This window comes from Poecilia reticulata, chromosome 14 (genome assembly GCF_904066995.2).
Source record: "Poecilia reticulata chromosome 14, P_reticulata-male-v2, whole genome shotgun sequence".
In the NCBI taxonomy this organism is placed as follows: Eukaryota; Metazoa; Chordata; class Actinopteri; order Cyprinodontiformes; family Poeciliidae; genus Poecilia; species Poecilia reticulata.
This window is the reverse complement of record NC_088843.1, coordinates 21786081-21801259: the sequence shown is the minus strand read 5'-3', so window position 1 is coordinate 21801259 and position 15179 is coordinate 21786081. Positions and strand designations below refer to the sequence as shown.

The 15179-nt window shown below is 38.9% G+C and overlaps 1 protein-coding gene and 1 long non-coding RNA gene across 2 annotated transcripts in view; both read right to left on the bottom strand.

The window, feature by feature from the left end:
- The window catches only part of pip5k1bb (phosphatidylinositol-4-phosphate 5-kinase, type I, beta b), a 38980-nt gene extending 29311 nt beyond the window's left edge, over nucleotides 1-9669 (bottom strand). The window contains exon 1 of the mRNA XM_008418849.3: nucleotides 9390-9669. The gene's annotated coding sequence lies outside the window, so the exon portion shown is untranslated. The remainder of the gene's footprint in view (nucleotides 1-9389) is intronic.
- A 2597-nt stretch (nucleotides 9670-12266) lies between these two features.
- On the bottom strand, nucleotides 12267-13299 carry LOC103470418 (uncharacterized). The gene is made up of 3 exons (XR_534477.3): nucleotides 13047-13299; nucleotides 12894-12956; nucleotides 12267-12807 (listed from the first exon to the last, which is right to left on the bottom strand). It is a non-coding gene; the product is annotated as an uncharacterized LOC103470418 (long non-coding RNA).
- Nucleotides 13300-15179: the final 1880 nt, after the last annotated feature.

Sequence of the window (15179 nt, the reverse complement as noted above, 5' to 3'; positions counted from 1 at the left end):
CATAAGAAAAAAAGTCGAACTTTAGTCTCATCTGACCAGAGAACCTTCTGCAACCAGAATTCCCAGTAGGTTTCCTTCAACAGTGGCGATTCGTTCTTGTAGGCCAGAGTTATGAAGTGCCTAACTCATAGTTGTCATGTCAACAGGTTCTCCCACCTGAGCCGTGGATTTCCCAGGGTCACTATGGTCCTCTTGGCTCCTTCTCTGACGAATGTGCTTCTTGCCTGTCAGTTCAGGTGGACAGCAATATCTGGGTAGGTTTGGAGCTGTGCCGTATTCGTTCCATTTTCAGAAGACGAGTTGAACGGTGCACTTTGGGATGTTTAAGCTTGGCATATGTATGCTTTGTAATCTAATCCTGCTTACTATACAGTTTATTCACTAATGTCCCCTTTTGCACAGCTATGATAGCCAGATGAAGTGTTTATTTCCCACACTGCAGTCAAAAGAAGAATCAACAACAAGTTCTGCTTGGACGAAGAAATTGTGTTGTACAAGGTGGAAATTGTTTGTGGAAACACAATTTACCGTGTTTTAATAACCTGGACTACGTACTCTTGACATTTAACTCACTTTTCTTTTGCACTTTTACATTGTCTTGCTTGTGTGTGCTTTCTTCTAATCGGGTCCCATAAGATCCGACAGGCTCATTCCACACTGTGGACGACTCTGCTCACAAACAGCTCCACTATAACTCGTCCCACGCCCTTGTCCAAAATTCTTTCCCCCTGCAAACAGGCCCACTTGAGCGCAGATCAAACACTCGTTCTCATGCCATATCTCCTCCGTGGTTTCAAGGGTACTGCCAAGGATGCCGGCCGGCCCCAGTGGAAGTCAAACAGCAGCGCCGTAGCCAGGCAGTCTGGGAGACAAAAATCTGATGCAGAGAGGAGACAAGAGCCGTCTGCCAACGACGCAAACCAAATAAAGTCCAATTATTATGAAATTAACCGTCTCTGACAGCGACATTTGAGCCGAGGCGTATTCAATCACAGAGGTTCCTGTAGTCACCAAGATACAAACAAACCCAAAGGCTTTTTCTGGGGGGGGGTTTCCCTCTGCTTTGTTTCACTCCCTAGAAACAGTAATATCGGATTACTCCAACAGACTGTAAACAAAATGATGAATCAATATTGAGACAGCAAGGCAGAGCACTAAGGATCAGGCCGCCTGGCTGCCGTGACCCCCGCAATCTCTTACCACAACGTTAGATGAGCAAAGAGAAAAGGATTTCGGTGGAGAAAAACCAAGAAGACGCATGCTGTCATCTTAGCTCATCCTGAGGGGAAGTGGATTGGTCAACTTCCTGTTTTAAATACCAGACAGAGAAATACCAGCATTATCTCCTGATTTAATTCATTTCTTTTTTGTTTTGAATATACGAGCGAGAAGAGTCTCATCAGACTATGAGCAATACAATTATATATGGAGATGAACTGATCAAGCCTATAGCTGCAATTTACATTTTTTGATTTTCAGTTTGATATTTTATCTGACAAACTTGCTATTTTTCTGTCAAAGCCATAAAAAACAGAATGTACATGTTTAGAGATAAGAGTTTTTAATCCAACAGGAAATGGAAAGGATTACAGAACAATCCCAGTTTATGAATCCAAGCATGTGTTTGTCACCATGAAAACATGTTGATTTTGGAGGCATTTATAAACTTTTATTAATTTGATGAACAGGAAAAGAAGAAATCAGATCTTTTAGAGTTTGACCTGTGAAAATCAAGTGAAAATTAACTAATTTCAATGAAGTGGCTAATTAATTGCATTACTAAGACAAAGATTGAATTAAATGAGTATTTTGAAAAATGTTTTTTTTTTTACATTGGGATGTCATGATAAGTACAGGTAGAAGATCCCAATCATTGTCTCTGATTGAAGTCAATTTTCTGTCCTACTGTCACCTGCATGCCAGTAAGTCAAGCATGTTTTTAAAACATGGTCTATTTTTTCATGCACACCTTTAAAAATTGCAATAACATTTTGGTGATCCAATATATCTGAGATTTCACCATTAGTCTGTATACAAATCACCACTACAATGAAATTGACTGTGAAAGAAAGACTGTGCTGGCTGCTGCAGCATTGGTAAATGCTAGAAATCTAATGGATTGGATTTGTATCAGGGTAAAACAAAAATATTAGACAGAAATCATTTTGTGTTGTAAAACGGCATACTTGGAGTGTGTGTTTGGTCACACGCTTTGATTAATCAGGCCAAGAATGTGAAGTATTTGCAAAGTGTATTATGGTATCTTGATGGATTTTGAGTGTGGGGAGTCAACTTCTTCCAGCAACCACAAAAACTTTCTTATAGGAGGCAGCTTCTGATTCATGTGCTGAAGACTGAAAGAGTCGTTCAGTTCGGACTAATCCAAGATAAGAAGCAAAAGAATAACGGCCCCATACAGAGTTTGCGAGCCATGAATGTTTTTTCTGTTTCAATAGAAAACTATCAAATCCACTCTTCAACACACGCCTCCCGGCTCCCTTCTTCAGCACATGAAACCGATCTGTTTCATGTTTTACTACATTCGGAGGATTGTTTGTTTTCATCCCCTTTCTGACGGACAGGCTGTGACGCAGCTTCAGGGTACAGTCTGCCCACTAACAGCAGGCACTATGCAGCACTGCAGATCTTGGAATGAAGTCTGTGTGTGTGTGTGCGTGTGTGTGTGTGTGAATGTGATTAAAAGTCTGAGGCAGCACCAACAGAGGTTGAGGATAGCTTATCAGACAGAGTAGCAAACAGAACTGAAGTTAAGTGGCAGAGCTTGTTAATTTAGCCAAATTTTTAAAAAGCCTGGGATATTACCTCATTGTAGTGTGAGGAAAATAAGGAAAAATCTCTTGAGAAACCAACACTGTCAGCTGGCTGCGGGAGGAGTTGCCTGATTGGATCCCTGAGGTTTATGCTTCGTTAAGATGTCTTAACTAAAACAAAGAATGGAACCAATAAATTCATGAATTGGCCAGAAAACCAGGGTGGATGTAGATTATGTAATCCTGTATGATTAATATTTATATTTTTGTGTCTGCCTTCATGTGCATAAGAGTGACATCCCATTCTTAATCCATAGGGGTTTAATATAATGTTGGCCCAACCTTTGAAGCTATTAACAGCTTTACGTCCTCTAATCTTTTCGCAAGGTCAGACGCTGATGTTGGACAAGAAGATCCTCTCACACTCAAAACACTCTCTACAGGTGGGGCTAGTTTTTCTACACAAACTCACTCATCCATACTGCTAAGCACAAAACAGTTTGGTAATCCCATCAGTACCAAACTTTGCACTTATGTTTTATGCTCTTATGGCAATGACCAGGCTAACTGAAGGTACTCATACTGTGAGAGTGTGTGTGTGTGTGTGTGTGTGTGTGTGTGTGTGTGTGTGTGTGTGTGTGTGTGTGTGTGTGTGTGTGTGTGTGTGTGTGTGTGTGTGTGTGTGTGTGTGTGTCATGGAGAGGGATTTGACCTTTTAAATAAGACACAACCACACAAAAAAGGGGCCCAACAAGAGGGTGGGGGTGATGAACATAAAGGAGAAAGACGACGACAACGAGGAACTGCGACACGAAAGGTGTGGAAATATTCAGAGTCATTCCTTTTCTTATGGTTAATGCAACACTCACTAAACCGGGTAACATATTAACAATGTTATTCTTACAGAAGAGAAAAGAACAACTGCGGTTGGCACATAATTAAACAACTAAAGAAGTAATGTGTTCACTTTATTTTGTATGCCCAGCGACTTCAGCTTGTGTGTTTTTGAAAATCAGATCATCATTCATCACTTTCACTCGAGTCCCTCTTTGCATGGGAAGCAGGCAAGGAGGAGGTCACCCTCCGTGTCTGGAGAGAGTCACGTGATTCATCCGAGGGAACAGAGTGGGAGGGAGCGTTGAGTGAAACACGGGGACAGGAATATATAGAGGGAAAAAAGTAAGACAATGTTCCCTAAAGATACAGAAGCAAACAAAAGGAGCTCCAATGAGCGTGATAGAGAACAACACCCCACTCTCTGAGATGACGACCTATTAAAAGCAGGCCTTTTTTTTTCCCCTCAGACAGCAGATGCATCCATCACCAGGCATCCAGCGGAGCCTCGTGTCCTAACGTCATCGTCCAGGGAAAACAAACGGCACAAATACAATAAGAGACAGGGTTTCCCAGCTCAGCCAGGCCCTTCCAGGGTCCAAAGGTCCACTCTCCCTCAGTAAATCCTCAAGGGAGACAGAAAGTTTTATTATCTAGAAGTATCACAGTAAACAGAAATGGCCCAATGATTCTAAGAGAAGGTTAATCATTTCATCAAGAAAGGAGACACAAGCTGCACTAGAGAAACTCTTCCTCTTGTCTCGCTCGTTTTTCTCCCCACCAGTTGTCTTCACTCAGCTCTCCCTTTCATCTTGTGATCTTTCCTTCCCACTTTCTCACTCCGACTCCCTGAGCGGGCCTCTGCAGACTTTGTCATTATAAGGGAAGCTGGAGGGAGGGGGGAGAGAAGGGGCACTACGGAGGACTAAAACAACAACAACAACAAATATCTGAATGATATACATTCCTGTGAGGCTGCCAGCTTAATGCTCAGCTAGCAGCCTTCAGCCGACCGACCGGGATTCAGTACAGGACAATTACCAGCTAAACGTCCCCGCAGGCCCCCTCCGACAATGTTCCCTCACCCTTTCAAATCTGGTGCCCATGAGTCGATTGGCCAGACCAGGCAAGCAGAGGAGGTCATTAAGATTGAACGGATAGCTTTGAAGTAAATAATGAGGATTTTAAACAGATCCCGGACTGCACACGGATGTTTGTGGACGGTCTTCAAAAGATTCGACTTTCTGTTTGTACGCATGTGAGAAATTTGGAGTAGTTCTGATCTTTTCGCCCCTGCGCCATTTCACACCTTTGAAGCTCTGGCCGTTTTGTGCCCAACTTGTTTTGACGTTATAGAAGAGCTGTCTGCCAGTGGGCGTTTCTGGCTCGCTGGATATCAATTCACAGCCACCAGCGGTGCCTTTCACACCCATCTGACATCAGACAATTTAAATCTTTATAATCTGCTCGTAGATTAATGTAATGCGTTTACGTGATATCCATCAGCAGTGGGTCACCCTGAAATGAAATGGTAATCTAATAAAAGACAAAAATGTTCAGAAGGGGTTAATTGGTTTAAACAGGGATCAGAACCAGGTATGTAGAGATATGGTGTACTACAAAGTTTTACATTGTGAGCTTTTAAAAATTATTATCTTTGTAAGTCATAAAAACTACATTTATTCATAAAAATACAAAAAAAAACTGACCCACAATGATTAAAATATATGACAATGAAATACTTTGCTTGTGGCTAAGAAATGGCAATGAGTCAGTGAAATGGAGGTACAAAACGAAAAGGTTAACCATTTATTAATTTGATGGCTGAAGATAATAAAAACTACATAAAGGGCTGTGACTGCTGGCCACTAAAATATTTAGCAACAAAATATTTTTGGGGAGTTTTTGTCTTTGATTTGTCAAGTTCAAAAAAAATCTGCAAGGTCCAACAAATCTGGAGCACGCACACGTCACTTTGGTTTTAAGTACTAACACAGAGTGAAAACTGGACAGATTTATGTCAGGTTTATCGTGTTTGCAGCATATTTCTATACCAGTGCTTTACAAAAGCTTAAAAATGATTATATATTAAGTAATCTAAATACGTTGTTATTATTATTAACAGTATAATAAGATTAATTAAAAGCTTTTGTGCGATGTTTCAACTACTTGACCAAGATCTTGTTACGCTCTGTCTCATGCAGTTGGAGAAAACTTCACTCACTCAGGCACTTTCTCTAGCATCTAAATAAAAATATAAACTGTAAAAATAGCACAACAAATGTCATTTTTGGTTGATATTCCTACATACCAGTAACAGGCTTATCCCTATTTTGCACAATTTGTTTTATCCCCGAGGTCTGTTAATTTTCTGCATCAAAGTTTATCAAACATTGTGTGCTTTTATGAATGAAATAGACTCACGTAGCCGTACAGAGAAGTGGGTGATTGGCGGGTAGACCACTCTGGTCCCACAGAACCTCAAGTGCAACATCTGATGAATAAACTTTAATTCTTCAAACCCACGAGGAGCCCTCGTGTATCCACAGATGTTGTACTGGAAAGGTCAGGGGTAGTGAGGGATGGATATGTGGACGTTATTCAATAAAGTCGTAATAATGGGAGCCTGTGCTCAGTTTAGAGCGCCCAAGATGAGATTTACCCAAAGCATTCTGAAGGTGAACTCAGAGACCCTTTTGCAGTTCCCAGTACTGCTCAATGTTAGATACATTATTATGAGAAGCGAAATGACTGACTCTTAATTATTGACTTGACATATTTCCCTTTCAAGAGAGATGAGTAGAAAGAGTGATCGGCAATGCATGTTCATTCTGAATTTGTTATTTTTAAAAATGTTTATTGTTTACATATAATATTAAGTTATAATAAACAGAGATAAAGAAGAACCTGCATATTATCCATGCTAGTTTTGGTTCTGTCTATAACTTAGATAAAGATTGTGTGAATTCCCAAGGAAGATACCAAAGCTCCTACAACAGAAAGTGATTTAATTACAGAGTTGTGACTCCTGACTGAGTGCAAATGGCAGTCAGACCCGTATGAGGTATGTGCTGACATGAGTGGAGGCTGGCCAACGAGTGAGGACAATAAAACAGATAACACACACACACACACACACACACACAGACAGAGAGAGGGAGAGAGAAAAGAAAAAAAGAGAGAACAGTTCATCAGTTCATACTGTACACCGCTCACCCCTGTGCTTCACAAAGGTGGATCGTCCAAAGACCATCAGATCTCTACAGGAAGTGGGTCAACTTGATCTTAAATTTGATTGTCCTCCAACTCTTTTAGCAATTAATAACCCAAAGGTTGTAGGTGGTAACAATTCTAACAACAGCCGGTACATCTGAGAGGGATGGTTTTAGCTCACACGACATAAATATAGCATATTTACAAATGATTTGTCAACCACAGAGGCTGCTCTATTTGCATGTCAGACTCATAAAATATCCTGAGCAACAATTTTTTAGTTAATAAAATACCAGCCGTGTGATCCGGTAACTGAGACGACCTGCTTGTTAAAAGCAGGGAAACACATTTGATAACCTTTAACAGACCTGCACAAAGACTAGAGGACCTCAGTTTTAGCCGGACTGCACGCAAACATCATGAAGTGTGGAATTTCCCTCCGAGAGGCATTTTTATCCAATATTGATGAATGTGACGAGACACTATATGTATGTGTGTCCAAACAGCACAGTGGACAGTTAGTCAAGCTGTCACCAGGAATGGCAGAGGGGAAGCTGGTGGGTTATGTAACCGCTTTAATAAGTCTCATATTGTTATTTTTGCTGTATCACCACCAAGTTCCCATGGTACCTTATGATATATACCAAGTGCTCTTTGACCCAGACATCACAAGGCTGCTCTGAAAGGATCTGCAGATGCTAACTGTTACACCTGCGAACGGGAAGCTCCATAGATGTCTTCAGATGCAACGACGGGGCGTTTGGATGTTTTCTAAAAACGATGAAACTGCAAGTGTTCATTAGTAGCCCAATGAAAGGCAAAATATTTCAGCGTAAGCCAGATTGGATAAAGAGGGTCTCTGAACAGCACAAGCATCCCCACAGTATGATGCTACCACCTCTATGTTGCATAATGGTACATTAAGGATAATGAGCAAGGTTGATTTTTCCTTCCCAACTGAGCCGTTATTCTCTGCAGCTCCTTCAGAGATACTTTGGCTGCTTTTATGATTAAGGCTCTTTTTGTCTGACCCATTAGCTTAGGTAAAAAAAAAACCTTGGTAGATTAGTTGTGCCATACTCTTTCCATCTTTGATGATGGATCAAACAGATCCAAACTAAACTATTTTTTCTATAAAAGGAAAACCAAGTATCATCAAAATTTATTGCATAAAATCTCAAAAAGAAACTGTATTTTTACCAACATCCAGAAAAGGGTGTTACACCTGAAGACCTGATGGAAATGTGCATGTTTTCCCTTTCAAACATTGTGGGCATAAAGCCTCTCAGTCAAATGAGGATGATAAAGGAGTTTCATAAAGATAAACACAGACACATATATCTGCAGCACCCGACTTATACGGGCTGGTTTGATTTGTATGTTACAACCCCGAGTACGTCAAACGCTTCGGTGGATGTTCTATATATTATGCATTTTCATTGTTAAACACAATCTGTTTTTACAGTACTGTAATCACTAGTTTAGATCTTTCCAGTACAAATACTATCTGAAAAAGATGGATCATACTGTCCAGCATTAGATAAACTCAAGAAAAGTCCATAAAGTACACAGATCACACAAATAACTCCACAATTCAATTTATTTTAAATTCAGCAAAGCCCAAGGGCTCGTTCATTAATAAAGGCGTCTTAGATGGATGCAGCAAAAGCTAGTAACATTTCATAATTGTGAAAAAAAAATCTTTTATGATTGCTATATTTCCTTTTTTTATTATTATTAAAAGGTGGGATCCAGCAAGCAATTCTGCAAACTACTACCAAGAATTGAGTTAACATGAAACAAAAACAAGCCAAGCCACTGAAAGGAATCAATCTGTCTTCAGAGCATAACCTGCTGTATCTTTGGTCAGGCAGGGCTGTTTTATGTCTGTCACAGCCTGGTGACTCTCAGAGAGGCTTAGGAGGGAAATGTGAAGAGCCCAGGATTCAGTCACCAGCACAGAAATGTATCACGTTAACGTAAAAGAGCTGTGATAATGGGAAGAAATGCATAAAGAAAAAAAAAGAAAAAAAAAACACACTGTGTGACGAAGGGATTTAAAAGAAGGCTGCATTCAGTTCCCGAGAAATTGATCAACTGAAACTCATTGGCATGAAACTATAAATATCCCACATTTTAAAAGAATTCATTACAAAACACAAGTTGCACAATTTAAGGCTTGCGTCATAATCCATCCGATTCTTTCTTAGTAAGTCTGAGAAGCTGACAACAACATAAAAAGACGCATTTCACTAATAAGCAGGGAAAACTAACATGGATCATAATTCATGAGTGACAGATTCTAGTGGAACCTATAATCTACAATCCAAAACCTGAAAACAACCCGTCTTCTCTCTCTCTCTCTCATCGAGGACCTGTGTCCACATTAGGTTGAGAACACCTTGTATCGGGCCAGAATCTGATGGCTCCGTTTTATCACACCTGCAGTTTTTCACCTGTCGCCACAGCACCTGAGATCCGACACGTCACGGTTCCTACCGTCTCCCCAGCCGCCGCTGTTTCTACTAAGTTACACTAAACTTTGCGGGTGAACAAGTACAGACATCGTACCTCCAGCGGGTTCCCCTGATGAACCGAGCAGAAATTGTCTTCTTCTCGTTAATCCTGTGGAAATATTTCCCGGGGAGGCTGCTGCGGTGCTCACAGAGCCTCCTCCTTCTTCTTCTTCTTCTTCTTCTTCAAGCAGAGGATCTCCAGCAGATAAATGAATGCGGTTCAGTGTGATGTACTGTTTGCTGTACTTCCCTCCACAGCAGATCCGCTGTACTGTGCTGCTGTAGAGTTAGACAGCCTGTGTGACTCTGCTGTCTGTTCCTGCCTTTTTTTTTTTTTTTACAGCTTTTTTTTCCCCTCAGTTGCACCACGGAGAAGAAACGACTCAATAACTCCCCCTGCAGGCCCAACTTTTAAAACGAAAGAGTTAAACACGCCTCCAAAACGATTCATGCTCCTAAGATCTAACGTGGTTATTTTTAATCAGTTAATAAGTGTCTCTGATAGGAAATGAGGCACGAATCTTCCAAAGGAAATGAAAACAATGTAAGTGAAAAATAAATAAAAAGCTGATTTTTGAAAATTAGTTCTACACCTTTCTAAGTAATCTGTAGAAAAATATTTAATATATAAGCATATTGGCATTACAGTAATTAATTACAGTAATTAAATACTTGCTAAAACAAGTGACCATCTTTCTGAGCTGAGTGTTATTTTGAAAATGTATCTGTGATGATGAGCTCCGGTCTTTGAGGTTTTAAGGCCTCTTTGCCATCACTCTACTCTTTAGCTCCATCCACAGATTCAAGTATACACTGCAATATATGTTTATGGAGTTATTGTAATTCCATGTATTTTCTACAGTAATTAAGTGCTTTTTATATTAAAGTCAGCAACTGTAACTATTTTACCAGTCTTTGCCGTAAATTTACGGACTTATTTTGCAGTGTTAACTGACGGTGATACCATACCATACCAACTTTATTTATAAAGCACTTTAAAACAACCACAGCTGATACAACGTGCTGTACATTAAAACACAACATAACACTAAAAAAAAATAAAAACTCTTACAGTTTAAAAACAAACATACAATTTAAAACTAGATCCCGCTGGAGTTGAAAGCCAAGTAAAATAGACGGGTTTTAAGACGAGCTTTAAAAGTGGACAATGAAGGGGCCTCTCTAACCTGCAAAGGCAAGTCGTTCCATAACTTAGGACCCATGACAGAGAAAGCCCTGTCCCATGTATTGTATTTTCTACAGTAATAAAATGTTTCGGATTTTACAGTCAGAAACTGTTGTATTTTACCATTTTTTACCTTGAAATTTACAGACTTTTTGTTTTTACAGTGTATAAAAAAGTTTGACTGAATTGCATTAATCTCCATGTCCATGTTGGGGTGTAGCATCATCATCCATTGGAAGAGCAGCTACAGCATCCCTAAAGATTGGAAACATGACCCTTAAACAATAAAATTCACATCAATGTAATAAATTGGCATGACAATTAACATTTTTCACTGACCTGTCAGTTGTGTCTCCGGAAAGTTGGATCTCTGTTAGATGCTTACTCCCATCAGGCTAACTGAAAAATAAGTTTGAGTTGAAGTCAATATGTAACATTCAGTTACCACATTGAAATGATCGTACAGTTGTGCTCATTTTGCTGCTGGTTTGACATTCGGCCACATCTTTTAAAACAGTAATATATCTCACAAATGCCTCCTTAAAGCGCAGCGAATAATAGCAAAAAGTCAGACGTTCGCAAATTTAACATCCTTCAGCATCATTTGGCAAGAGACATGCATACGCTGCACAGGTCTCCAGTCTGTCACAGAACAAACAACCGTATATGTATTCACTATACCTGAGGAAAAATCTTACAAACTAATTATCCTGGCATGCACATTTCCGGACTGTGGGAGGAAGATTCCCACAGTCCCACAGTTTACTGATACATTACTGCTACATTTGTAGAACTGTGTTTATTCTGTGTTCATTCTGAAACATCTAGGTGGGGTAATACCTTGTCAATATCCCTTTAGATCGATATCTGTAAGTATACATTACTCTTTAAACAAAGTCAAAGTCGTAAAGCAACACTGTCATCTACTGATTAGAAAAACAGGTTCATGCCTTCTCATGAAGAACAGACAATTTATAAATTATGTGTGTTGTAAAGTAACACACCTAATGGATAGGTTCTTAGTTTCTTAATTTTTATTTTTTTTTTAGTTTATACATGTTCTCTGAGTTAAACCTATACTGATAAGTCATGACACCACCTTGCAATATGTAAGCCAATTGTTCATTCTGGACTTCAACATGAAGTTGAAGTCCAGGGGCTAAAATAAGGCTAAAATTTTACTTCTGGTAGATTCAGATACAAAGTAAACATAAAGCTGTACTGGAGCACAAGATCTCAATATATATAAGGTTTATATATGTTTTATCATCAATTAAATACCAATAGTATTCCTCCAGTCTATTGCATGTTTATCACACACAACACACCAAAACAAAATAAAGGAACAAACTTTTTGCTTAATCCTTCACTGTCAAGTCAAAAACACTTACGTGCAAGTCAATGGGTCCATTGTTCTCATGACACTTGAGGGCTTTTGTGAATATGACACAAATTAAAGTCTTCGTCAGAACTATATGATCTGGTTATAAAACCATTTTCCCATTTGGAGCTGAAAAAGATAGTTTGCCTGACTTACACTTTCCAAGTTTGGACAAGTTTTTTGACTTTATTCTTCTGCTTGGCGCCTACAGGACACACCAGGCATGTCCTCAATAGGCAAGAAACAACAAAATAAATATTTCTCTTGTGTCTGCGGAACAGCAAACATACACGCACACAAGTTTAGAGAGACATACCAAAAATACTTGTTACTGTAATTAGAGTAAAATCAGTTCAACAAAGTACTGACTCTGTAGGTTCTAAATACAAAAGCACATTATGCTTCATACATTTTAGATGTTTTGTTCTTTTTCACATAGATGTGACATTTCCATTGTGCTTTACTATAATGCACTGGTTTGATTAGGAGTAAGAAAGAAAGTCCTATAAAGCTGAAACAATACAGTGAAGTCTGTATAACATGACAAAATGCAACTAGGATAATTGGTATAAATACTTTTGCCCTACAAATCTATTTTTTTGTTCTAAGTAGTCCCCAACTGCAACCTGGAGCTATGAATTGTTTTAATTAACCTTAAAATAGAATTACCTGTACATTTCTCTGTTGGAATGTACTTGTTCTCCTCCTCAAACTCACACTTAGTCCCTGCTGAGGTGGCAACATATGCACGGCCATCATGCTGACACACTGTTTGGATATGTGGAGGTCCTGAGCAATCTGGAAAGGGGCCATGCTGAAGGAGTTTGTCATCACAAAACACTCTAGCCACATTGGCAGCACATCCTGCAGGCTTGCAGTGAAAGAGCTGCAGTGACTCCTTGGCAACTGCAGAATCACGCAGAAAACATTTCACGTGAACATGAGGATGCTGTTACATGAGATAAGTCTGAGTTAGAGAAGACAATTCTGACCTGTGGTGACTGGAAGGCTCAGAGTGTGTTGAAAAGAAGTCAGTGAAAATATGATCATTATCACTATAAAAACAAAAATATGAAGCAAAATCAAGGTTGTCAGCTGGTGACCAATGAGTGAAGTTTAAAATTGGTAAATTCTCAGATACTTACCTTGCATTACAAAGGCTGCTGATGACATGATGCATTAACGGATTCTGTCTCTCTCCACAGATCTCTGAGAAATATTTTCCTCCACTACACCTATATATGTAACAGTACCACATATTATAAGTTATAACATTATACGTTTTTAAAATATTGACTAATGGCAATTTACTGTAAATCTCTCTTCACAACAGATTGGTAAATCATCCATACAGTGAAGATGCAAAGGTTGCATGTCACTCTTAATTTTAGACTTAGTTTCTAACACCTACACTACAATTGTGCAATTCAGACCCAGGTGAAAAAAAGTATACTTTAGTATATTTCAAACATACTTAAATTTATGAAAGTACACTTTAAGTATACTAAGTATTAAAAGTACTACCTACTTTTAATACTTGTACTTTTAGTACAAGTATACTAAAAGTATACCTGTACCAATTTTGAAATTAGAACTTTAAACATACTTAAACATAATTGTACCAAAATACACTTTTAATAAATTAAATAAAAGTATACTTTAAGTGAACAAAATATATATTTGCCCAAGTATAAATATACACTTTCTCAAGTATATTTAAAATATATTTTGTCTAAATATAAAAATATATGCTCAAGATAGAATTTTTTAAAATTCACTGAACACTACTTTAGATTATTAATTTCAGTATGTTTTAAATTACATCTCACTGTAAATTTTAGGCTAATAAAGTATGTCTTTTTAAAAATTTTCTTTTTTTAACCAGGTGAATCCCGTTGAGATCCAGATCTCATTTTCAAGAGGGACCTGCATCACGTAGCAACCTGGTTACAAAACAAAACTAATTAATTGCACATAACTTTATTCTTTTGTCAGATTATATAATTTATAGATATTAAATCAGAACTCTTAGCACTTGAGCTGCTCTTTGTTTTACAAAATATTTATTCACTCTTAGTCATTTCTTGGACGGCTACTTTTAACTTTTACTTCTGTAAATACTCTATATGGTGAAAAAGTGCTGCTTTTAGTAGAGTATAATTTTTGAGTGCGGTTCTACGGAGAGGATCTGAGGCAATGGACTGATGGAGGCGCCTTTTCTGAACAGTAGTCACTGAAGTTATTAAAGTTTATCAGTGTGGTAACACACAACACGAGAGATATGTGCATAATAACTCGAATCCATCCTCATATGTCGTTTACCCACACAGATAAAAAAAATAAAAAAAACGGTTCTAGCTGGCAAGCTAGAGGGCTTTTCTGTGGGATACCCACAGCACGCCACACCCTGTGCTTCAACATCATCATTCCATCGTCCGACTCCGATCTGCTTTCGCGAATATCAGCGAGTTAAATATATCAACAAAAAGTTCCACCATTAAAAGTCCTACCTGGATAGCAGCCGCCTATGCAACCTGCGAAGTCCGTGTATGTACGTCAGTCAGAGTGCATTTCCCCACCCGGCAAATTGAGTCGAGACACCGGCTATATCCGGCTGGTAAAGTTAGTTTCAAGTTGTATCTTCGTTAGACATTCACTTTCCGTGGTTTGGTCAGCGATGGCTTTTCGATCCGTGTAGGGTTAAAGTGAAGATGGGGAGCTACAGCCTACTCTTCGTAGTCTACTCTCTCTCTCATCCTTTCGCAAAGTTGAGAGCGGTTGAGAGAGTTAGGATCGGAGTTAGGATCGGGGTCGCAACTACATATTATTCAGGTGGATGCGAAAGCATAAATCGGCGCCCCTCCTCCGCGCCGACGCACCTGACGCTCCTTCACCACGTCAGGGTGAAGGAGCGTAGATAGAAAACATCTACGTCCCCTCCAGATGCCCCTATGCGTTGCATGCGCTTTTGAGCCACTGAATAGGATTTACTAACTCCTCCCCCACTCGTCAGCTGTGGCGAGAAAAAACACTTTCTATTTCACAATGAGCCATAACTGTTTTTACATATTTTATAGACTCTCATATTTTTATTAAGATTTTTATTTAAAATTATGGATTTTATTTATTTATTTATTTATTTATTTATTTATTTATTTATTTATTTATTTATTTATTCATTCATTCAAAAGATAATTGTGTTACTGCACCTAACCAGTGAGAAACATTGGGTTTTACCTGCCTCGCATAGCTGCTCTGACATTCAGAGTTGTGTAAAA